The sequence below is a fragment of the Aedes aegypti genome, chromosome 1, assembly GCF_002204515.2.
Source record: "Aedes aegypti strain LVP_AGWG chromosome 1, AaegL5.0 Primary Assembly, whole genome shotgun sequence".
Lineage (NCBI taxonomy): Eukaryota > Metazoa > Arthropoda > Insecta > Diptera > Culicidae > Aedes > Aedes aegypti.
In genome coordinates, this window is record NC_035107.1 from 81671589 (window position 1) to 81682472 (window position 10884).

At 37.8% G+C, this 10884-nt stretch overlaps 1 long non-coding RNA gene across 2 annotated transcripts; it reads left to right on the forward strand.

The window, feature by feature from the left end:
* Positions 1-4361: 4361 nt before the first annotated feature.
* On the forward strand, positions 4362-7912 carry LOC110675615. 2 transcript variants are annotated; one of them, XR_002499648.1, is made up of 2 exons: positions 4362-4776; positions 7359-7912. It is a non-coding gene; the product is annotated as an uncharacterized LOC110675615 (long non-coding RNA). The 2 variants fall into 2 exon arrangements; XR_002499649.1 differs by having other exon boundaries at positions 4362-4715.
* The last annotated feature ends 2972 nt before the right edge of the window (positions 7913-10884 follow it).

The window sequence follows — 10884 nt, forward strand, 5'->3', positions numbered from 1 at the left end:
TTGATAAATCGTATGCAGTTTAGAATAAAATCCAACTAGACCCTTTATTTTGCAAATTGTGACTGTTACATCCATGAAACTTTTATAAGCTTACTCAGTTCAGTTGGTGCCTTCCTTAGCCAAGTGGTTAGGCTACCAAGCAAAGCCATGCTGAAGGTGTCTGGGTTCGATTCCCGTACGATCCAGGATCTTTTCGTAATGGAAATTTCCTTGACTTCCCTGGGTATAGAGTATCATTGTACCTGCCACACGATATACGAATGCGAAAATGGAAAGTTTGGTAAAGAAAGCTTTCAGTTAATAAATGTGGAAGTGCTCATAAGAACATTAAGCTGAGAAGCAGGCTCTGTCCCAGTGAGGACGTAATGCCAAGTAGAAGAAGTTCATAGCAAAGATCCATCGAAAATTCATTTATTTGATATAGCATATATTATTTCGCCAAAAACGATATCCATTTTATGAACAACAAATATAACTAGTGATTTAGTGAGTTCATTGGTTAGAATTATAAGAAAAATAAATTGTGCGATGGTTTTAGTTTGAAAATAGAAAGTAAATTCTTTTTTTTATAGAGTTACCCAGGAAATATGAAAATCCCGGGAAAAAAGGGAATCCCGGGCAACAGAAAATCATTTCCCGGGAATGTAAACTCTAAAGAATATAATAATTCTTGACAACACTCCTTCTCCAACCAATCAGGAGTCAATCCCTCAACTACCTGTCTCAGATGTTTGTAAACAAAACGGTCTGGTTTTCTTCAGAGTCTATGAATGAAGAGTTGCACGAAGAGTGAAACCAAATCTACCTATCGAACTGTCAAACCGTCTACCTATCGAGCAGACCAGCAAAACAGATAGGGGCTATTTTCGAAGACGAAGAAGAACAACCATTCAAAGAAGCCTCTTCGCGCAACTCTCCATTCATAAAGCCTGTCCACGATAAATTTCGGACACGGATGGCGGGTGTACCACAGAAAGTTCGAGAATTTTACAGAAAGAAGGATTAACATCCTTGTCAACTGTTTATTTTGTAGATATAACTCTTTTATTCTGAAATAAACAATTGTTTTTGTTGAATTATGAGTAACTTTTTTTTGCTGCCATTATTTGGGTGTCCGAAATTTAGCGTGGACAGGCTTTAGACTCTGGTTTTCTCCACAAAGTGTGCATAATGATTCACCTTAGTAAAATGAACCCGCCTTGCTGAAAACAACGGTGCCAGTACCTGTCAAAGCTGTTTTTTGTTTTTTAGTTTCCCATAGAAAATGAACAAAGTTTGACTATTACAAGCGATCATTTTATACATGATTCAAGGAAACATTGGGTGATATGAATAAAAAACGTTGAACTTTACTACATGTAGCATCTACTCAAAAACAAAATCCACAAAGTTTACTACACTTTTGGTATGAATAAAAAACTTTTCGAACATGTAGTGCTTACTACTTTCGAACATGAGCAGTGACTGAAGCTGCACGTTAAGAAATTTCCATTTAGGGTGCAGAGTGATTCTGCACGTGAAGAACAATCTATTCAGAGTGACGCTTAAAATTAATACAATCATGCATATGGCGGAAATGCATGGAATCGAATCGATTACGCGACAATTTGCACAAAATCATGAAGGTGCTGTAACTTGACAAGATTAATTTTGCGATTAGTCTGGTATTCTCTTTATGTCTATGATTTTATGATGATGGTACATCAAAGAATTTTCTGAGTGGTTTTCGGTCTTCGCCAGCGCCAGCGATTGATGTTTTTTTTTTTTAATATTAGCTTAACATCTATGAAGATCAAGATCTCTACACTACACTCTAGACTACAGCTATCAAATTAGGAATTACATATTTTCTAGCACCAATACTGAGAATAGAATTTAGAGAGGTAGAATTTTGATGCTCCCCGTGTGTTTTCTTAACAGCATGTTGAATTCCGGAAGTTCTTCTGTGATATTCTCGTCTTTTGGTGTGGTTTCTGATAATATCCTTGGATTTTCTAGAACTTAGAATGTAGAGATTTTAATGGGAATTGTAGTGATTCCATTTGTAGTCGTTAGAATTCAATGAGGATCTCTCCTAAAAATCCAGGGTTCCCTTTGAAATTATTAAAATTCTTATCGATTTCACAAAAAATCCCATTGAAATCTATAAAATATTTACCGACATTCAAAAGGTTTATATTAAAGCTTTGCTTTGAAATTCCAACGGAACTGGAGATCAACGGAATCTTAAAGGTTTTTACAATAATTACAAAGATTGTATTCAGAATTACAAATATTCACACAATATTTCGCAGGAATCCCACCGCAATCTCATAAATTCTTACAGAAATACCGTCTGAAAGATACCCACAGAATTCTAGGAGATTAATATACGGAATCCCATTCCCACCCAAATTCTAGAGTTTTTACCAGATTTCTAATATTTCCGCAATATTCCTAGAATGGTATTTAAACTTCCAGAATTATCATAAAAAAATCCGACATCCCTATCGGAATCCCAATGTTCCTACAGGAATTCCGGAATTTCAAAGGAAATCTGAGAATCTGAGATGTCAGAATTTACACGTAACATTCAGAATTACATTATAAATATCTGAATTCCTACCGACATCCTAAAATTCCTAGAAAATAACATGATTATCGTAATGCCAGAGTTCACACGGATATTACAAATTGCTACTGCCAGTAATCTTACCGGAATCTCAGAATTGGCGGGCGAATGTTTTCGTCACCTCAGAACTCCTAAGCAAAACTCAAAATACCTTCCGAAATATCAAAACTCATATCGTTTTCCCATGATTTTTACTCAAAAGTAAATTATTCCATTCAATTTCGCAATCTCAAAGCATGAGTAGCAACCTCTTAAGCTAACTACCAGTAGCTTTGTAGTAAATGCTACCTTTATTCATAACAACGCGTTGTTTGTAGTATGTTCGAAAGGTGTAGAAAGGAAAATGACACAAACATATTCCACCGAGATTGTAGTAAACTCAACTTTACTACATTTTAATCATACGGCCCATTGTGTGCTACTCGGGATATCCGGATTTTGTTCGGTATGGTCACAAACCAACTGAAATGTTTCCAGTTTCATCTAAAGGAAATGAGGTACACACGAATGGTTTTCTAAAAACTGAGCTAATGACCACTTCTCTTGAAGCAATCAGATTATATACAAAGGAACCCGTCCTGATTGGTCCTGAAACCGGTGTAAAATGCCGCAAAAAAATTAAATTTGAAATGTCGCATGAAAGTATTGTGAAATTGGCCTTTTCCGCCAGGCCGAACAGAACATATCTGGTGTGGCCAGGTCGTCCTCCTGAATCCTGAATGGTCTTTGAACTATCAAAGGATCATTTCCACTTATTATTTGACAAATCTGGAAGTTTAAGGTGTTGCACGAATTGTTTTGGAAAAACTTAGAAAATGGCCATTTTTCTCGAATTATCCGGAATATGTCCGGTGTAACCCGGTCCAGAATGGTCATGGATGTCTAGAACATTTATTTTCGTTCTTCTTTCCACAAATCATGAAGTTTGATATGTCGCACGAACGATTTATACAGCATTGTGGAATTGGCCACTTCCGCCAGGATGTTCGGAAAATGACCAGTGTGACCAGGTCAATCCCAAATGGTCGTTGAACTTTCTTATAACCATTTCCACTCATTATTTGACAAATCATGAAGATTGAAGTGTCGTACGAATGGTTCTGATAACATTATGGGAATGACCAGCTCCCCAGGACTTCCAGAACATATCTGGCACAAGTAAACAGATTGTCGCGTCCAAAGAGGACATTAACACTTAATTGTATATGGTTGTATCTATTGATAGTGTTTTATGTATAAAAAATATCGAATAGCACGAGTAAAGAAATTAAACTGTTTGAAAATTCGCATTTCGACGGGTTCTGACCCCAACGGAATCCGGAATAACTCCGGAATTATTAGGTGAACCGGTTCCGTTTTGCGGCCATTGCAAATTTAGACAAATCTGGATCGCATGCCATTGGTTTCAAGAAAATCGGTTGGAAAATGACTTTTTAACAACTGATTGAAGATTTGAAAATCCTCAAAAACAGACGTTGGGTACGCATAGGTTAAAAAAAAAGTAATGGCTCAACCAATCTAACTGCCGGTCAGCCGAAGTCAATGCTTTGCTAATAGTTCTACTTCCACGCTAGGACGCTACGATTATACTAGGACCAATGGAAAGTTCGTAATCCCTTGCGACCGATGCCACGCGGTAGTGGATACTATCAGCTGTTTCACCCAACAGTGTTGGTGCCGTGTCGGTTTCGGTGGTTGATGTGGTTAATCCTTTTTCGCGCGCTCCCAACGCTATCAGTCTGCCGCGAGACTTGAACCGGTGCAGACGCGCGAAACCGGCCCTCTCTCCATCGACGGGACTTCGGTATAGTGTAGTGTGACTGCTCTAATCTTACTACGGTTATGATTTGGTGGAGCAGCATGGTGTTTTTCTAGGAGTTTTGAAGAAAGTGATGATGAGTGGCTAAACCAGCTGATAAAGTGGTGAGAAGTGTAGTTTGTTGATGCTGCTGGGTCGCATGCTTTCGTCAAGTTATAAGTGTTAAAAGTGCACCAACTTGGAGCGTCGTCTGAAGAAGAAAGGATTCCGCCGGAAACCAGAAAGGATGTGTCTTTTCCGTTACTGCTGCTGCTCCTCCGGCTTGTAATGTGGAAAAATGAGGAGGTGTGTCAAGAGTGACAAAGCCATCGTATTGGACGGGGATGATGTGTTTGCGTGTAACATGGTACTCTCCAGACCGTTATTATTAGAAAGAAAAACTCAATTAAATCTGTGCTCACCAGTTGTTATCTGTGGCTCATCTGAATGTTCGGACAACACTAAAAAAATACTGTAGGGCCCGTGTTGCAGTTACGCTCTTTGGATAGTACAGTGCTTTACTAATTTTGCAACAAGATGTAATTTATTACGCAACGCTGAATTTGAAAATTTTTTATCAGTTATTTTGTAACCTTTGGGAATGTTTGGAATAAGATCAACAAAATTTGATATTACTCCCTTCTTACAGTGTAAGGATCGTACGCGTAATAATCAAAACAATTGATGGGCTATTCTAGTATCGTGATTGATATTTGAATGTTGGCAATGGCAAGCCGAAATTACATGTAATGAAAGTTTTTCACAATTAAATCATTTTATAGGCACAAACGCAATATGACATTAAAAAGTCAATTTCATCATGTAACTATATTAGATGAAGTTATGTTTAAAAAATGTTGCATGTTGCTCAACTGGTTGCGGGCAACTTATCGTCATACTTTGCTAAGTCTTACCTTTCCAGTTTTGATCTTTCAATCGAATCCTAATAAGCTTTTTAGTACAATGTCACTATTTAACAGTAGTAACAGTTTTTTGACCATATCTTTTCAGCACGATGAATGTCATGAAAAGTTTTATGTTTTCGAGAAAGCGCAATTCAGCGCGCACATTTTTCTCTCAGAGAGTTTTGTGATAGCTCCTACCAGGACATGGCTAGACATGTTTGAACCAACTTCTCCAAAAGGTCCGAATTGGACCAACCCTGTTCCAATTCGGACCCCCCATGTTCTAATTCGGACCACCCTATATTTCATCGTTATTTGCAATGTAAGTAACAAAATATTACTCAGATTTGTTTGGTATCAAAGCTTATTGAACTTTTTCTGCAAGCGCAAGCATAAAAAATGAACTCAATGTATGAGAAATTTCAAACTAATTCGAGTCAGAACAAGCTCAAGTGAAATATGAATTTCATTAAAAATATGTCGGAAACTTGTTCAAAATTGGGTACGGTCAACTATTCCTGACTCGATTTTGAACAGACTATCGTGTATGGGAGCTATCGAGATGAAGTACACATATTTTCAAATTTTAGAGCTTATTTTTATTTATTTTGACAAAATACATTCGAAAAAGTAATTTTGAAGTTGAATATTGTAAAATTTTCCACACATTGAAACTTTGCTATGAAATATCGGGTTGAAAAGGTGAACTTGTATGAGAAACTGAAACAGACAACAAACAGACTTGAAGTCTCGGAAATTCAAGTTTGAGAAGTATCTACTTATATTTATGAATTGAAGTACACTATATTGAAGGGACTGCGTTTTCCTTCGAGCTTGTGAACAAAAACACAGTAAATCGGATAAGGGATAGTTGACTGTATTGTTCTTATATACTACTCGTAAACGTTTTTTTATAGCGTATTGCCAAACTATTTTGGATAAAGCTTGGCTGTGGTATTGATGAAGATGCTTTTCAAGTTGCTGATTTATTGATTCCTTTAGTTTTTTGTAATCTACCTCATTTCTTAGATTTTTTGCGAAGCCATTTTCTTGACCGCAACAGAAACAAAGGTACTATTAATCAATATTACAACTTCTGTGATTTTCGATTGAGTCGGAAAGATTTTCAAGGGGTGGAGCTCTTAGAATAGACTGAGTACACGTTGAAAAACAAGAGGTCCGTATTGAACCATATCAAAAGGTCCGGATTGGACCAACACAAATTTTGAGATTTTCATACCCGTTGAGCACAAACGGTGCATAGACATATCAAAACCATATGGTCAGATGAAAGCTTAGGCTAGGGTGATTCGATTATAAAATAACACAGAGAGATTGGATAATTATTGTCGCTTATAGAAGCTTGGAAATAACGCCAACCGAGAGTACACCTGAGCACTTCAAAACAATAAACTAATATAAAAATCAAACGTAATAACTGAAAGGCGTCAAATTTATTGTGTTAGATCTAAGCCAAACGGTGAGCAGAAAAACGGTACCCACGATCTTTACAGTAGCGCCAGTATTGAGAAATGCTTGATGATCCGAATTAGAACAGGGTCCGAATTGGACCAGGTTCCCCTATGAAATTTACGTTATTAAAAGCAATAATAAACCAAAGTAAAGTTGGGAAAATGCTAAACTTGAGTACTCAAGTAATCCAGATTATTTTGCTAGTGGTTAATGATATTAGAATGTCGCATCTTCCTAATGCTGTCAACTAAGTCAATATTTTTATTTAATACTCCACCCAGACGTTACTAATAATTAAACAAAATAACTTTTTATCAAAATTCGAAGGGATATATCTTATGATGATTTAGAGTAAATGAAACGCTTTTTAAATATCATTGATTTTGTGGAATAATACTACTTCAACACGGGCTCTACATGCAGCATAGCTGTAGAAATCGACTGCTGAGCACAGATTTAATGGATATTTTTTTCTCGGATAATAACGGTCTGGAGAGCGCCGAGGCACGGTTTATTTTTATATTCCTCTTCCGTGGCGGTTTCCTTTACGACCCACCCGGTGAACCCTTAGCTACTCGAGTGTTATAGGGGGCGAAGTAAAGAAGTGATTTGCTGACTTCTTGAGGGATTTGTGATTGTCGTCGCTGTTCGCTGAAGTGTGTCCCGCAGTCAGTGTGGAGCAGTGCAAGGGCATTCGGAACGGATTTTGTGCATTCTTTGAAGAGCTTCATATGTTTGCCCCGGGGATAATGTGAAGCGTTTGGGGCTGCGGATGTGAAGTGAAAGTGAAAAGCTTTGAAGAAATTGGTGAAAATGACGGAGCTGCCGCTGGCACTGACGGATGATTAGTGTTGAATGGAAACAAGGCTGGTAATGGCAATAAGAGGATTAATGTGCTGTGAATCGGAGCTGGAAGCGGGAAATTGGCGACAGTTTAGACATGTATTCTAATCTTTATAATACCGTTCAAAACTGTGAAATGTGTATTGATAATGCTTGTTTCTAATTTAATTTAGTTTTCTGCGTAACATCTTCAAAAAAATATAAGTCTTATCGTAGTGTTCTAGAAACAAACTGAACTTTGGATTGAGAGTTTCAAGCAGTGATGCATTTTGAACTGAACGCGAGCCAAAACTGAACGGAGTAAGTTCAAATTTTGCACGAGAACGCCATAGACAGTGAACTCGCGAGCCGGAGCCTGTCGCTGCTCTTGAACGCGTCGTTCAGATCGCAATGCACTACAATGGTAATTGAAGCATAGATTTAGGTATCCACTTAGAAAATATGTCTTGAATCAATAATAAAATCAATTCAATCATAAATAAATATGTTATTTCTTGCTTTGTTCACCCCATAAACAATTTTGGCACGATAAGATGCCGTGAAATCTGTCAGAACAATCTGCGTTCAAATTTTGGCTCATTAGAGTTCAAATTTTTGAACTGAACAATGAGCAAGCTTACTTGATCACTCTGTTCTAAAATATGAACTGGAACGGGAACTGAACGCGTTCAAACGCATCACTGGTTTCAAGAATGTGAAGAAAATTTCCATAGCGAAATGGTAGATATACTACAAATTAATAGAATAAAAAAATCTTCCAAATGTGATAGGGGCCTTCCTTAGCCGACTGGTGTAGAGTCCGCGGCAACAAAGCAAAGCCATGCTGAAGTTGTCTGGGTTCGATTCCCGGTCGGTCCGGGATCTTTTCGTAATGGAAATTTCCTTGACTTCCCTGGGCATAGAGTATCATCGTACCTGCCACACGAATGCGAAAATGGCAACTTTGGCAAAGAAAGCTCTCAGTTACTAACTGTTGAAGTGCTCATAAGAAAACTAAGGTGAGAAGCAGGCTCTGTCCCAGTGAGGACGTAATGCCAAAAAAGAAGAAAACTCAACTTCCATATAAACATAGTCGAACAGCCTTATTGTACCGCAGTTGTACTGTAGTAAAGAGGATAGTTGAAAGCGTTACTACTCCTAGTGCTGCATTTTATGTTTGTTCACTGGCTACATTCACGAAAGTAGTGTACTCACATTAAACACGACACATAAAAATTTACCACCCGTTAACATTAATAACAATGCCCTTTACGACGTAACGCCCCCTGTGGGAAATCCATTACCCTCCGCGCTGTCTTTTGTTCTCAATCCACTACTACTAGTAGTTGGTGCGAAATGCATACATTGTGCACAAGAACTGCCCCAAAATATTATCCAGTGCAAACATTTCGACACTGAGAGTGGCTATCGAATGCATCATTATAATTTCATGCGTATGTGAACAATATTGCAAACGGAACGGATTTCGTTTGTTTCCACAACGACTTGAGTGTAGTTTACAATCCCCATTACCATAATGCCGAAATTTGCTCGCAGTTTACGAGTACTGATAAACCGGCTGGGAGTTTTGAGTTTGATTGATGGGTGATATCTGAAATAGGTGCCTCCCATTACCTTGTAGTAACATTAGCTACAACGAATTTGAATGGGACCTTCTTTAGCCGAGTGGTTAAAGTCCGCGGCTACAAAGCAAAGCCATGCTGAAGGTGTCTGGGTTCGATTCCCGGTCGGTCCAGGATATTTTCGTAATGGAAATTTCCTTGTCTTCCCTGGGCATAGAGAATCTTCGTATTTGCCACATGATATACGAATGTGAAAATGGCAACTTTGGCAGTGAAAGCTCTCAAGTAATAACTATGGAAGTGCTCATTGAACACTAAGCTGAGAAGCAGGCTCTGTCCCAGTGAGGACGTAATGCCAAGAAGAAGAAGACTAGCATGGGCTGCATACATCAATAGTATGCCATTTAAAAGACTTTGCAGTTCAGAAGCAAATAGTAAGTAAAGGTTTTCAGCTCTAGTTGTCCAACTTCATGAATATTATAGCAGATATTGAACCAGCATGCATTGTAGATCAACAAAATGGATCATCGCGTCAACATGGTATTGACAAATTATCAAAGCAAAGGGACAATCAAATATTACGTCCATTGTTTTTTAATCTATCTAAATCCTTCCTGTGCTTACTATCACGCTTTTTACCAAGCCCCTAGTGCATGCACTGTCAAACTTTCGTACACCCCCACTCCCCTAATTTATTGACGTAATTTTTGAACGTTCCCCAAAAATAATATTGTTCCTTGAACTTTACTATAGGAGATTAAGGGTTAAACCAAAGCTTTGAGTTTCTGTTACATAGTTTTTGTGTGGTACATAATTTTTATGATTCGTATGCAATAACTCATTCATGTTATAATAAAATATTATGCACTATTGTGGACATTAGAACCAGGCACTTAACTTGATCAAAATACTGAAAATGAAAATTGGTAGTCTACAAGACATCGACCGAGTAAGAGCCGGCACCAGCACAATTGTGCTGGTCCCGCTTTGTCCCTCCAGAAATCTTTGCTGAGTGAATCAATTCACATTTGGTCTTCACCATTCCAAAGAATGACTCTTCCACTATCTATTCGTATCTGTGCATACCTAGATAAAACGAATAGTTCAAAAGTTACGACAGATAAAACTTTTGTTTATTCTGAGCTGGTATTTTCTAAACACGATGTAAACAAAAGCTGTTGTGCTCAATTACAAGTATCAATGATAATTTAATAATCGAAATCGAGAAAATTTAGTAAAACAATGATTTATTGGTTAAAAATTATCATTCAATGTCATGGACGACTAACAGCACAATTGTGCTGGTTCGTCCTGAAAGGGATATGGAAATTACCACCGTGGCCAACATGATTTTGACATTTTTGGGAAATTGACACTTTTGGGAATCTGACTGTTTTGGGTTGTTCACGTTAACTTATAACTACTCATTAACGTGGGTTTAAGCTGGGTAAGGTGCATAATGACGAAATTGATTGTAGTGTGCTATTGCTCAAAAGTTACACGATTCCTAGCAATATGCAAGTAAATGAGTAAACAATTGTGTAAGCCACTGAATAAAGGGAGAAACTATCTTCAACGTCTTTTTGTTGGTAGCTACGGACAACTCGTCTTTTGCTGGCCCCCTGGAAATTACAGTCTCGTGTATTTACCGGTCCTCCACCGATGTAAACAAATGCATACACGGAACTGTCA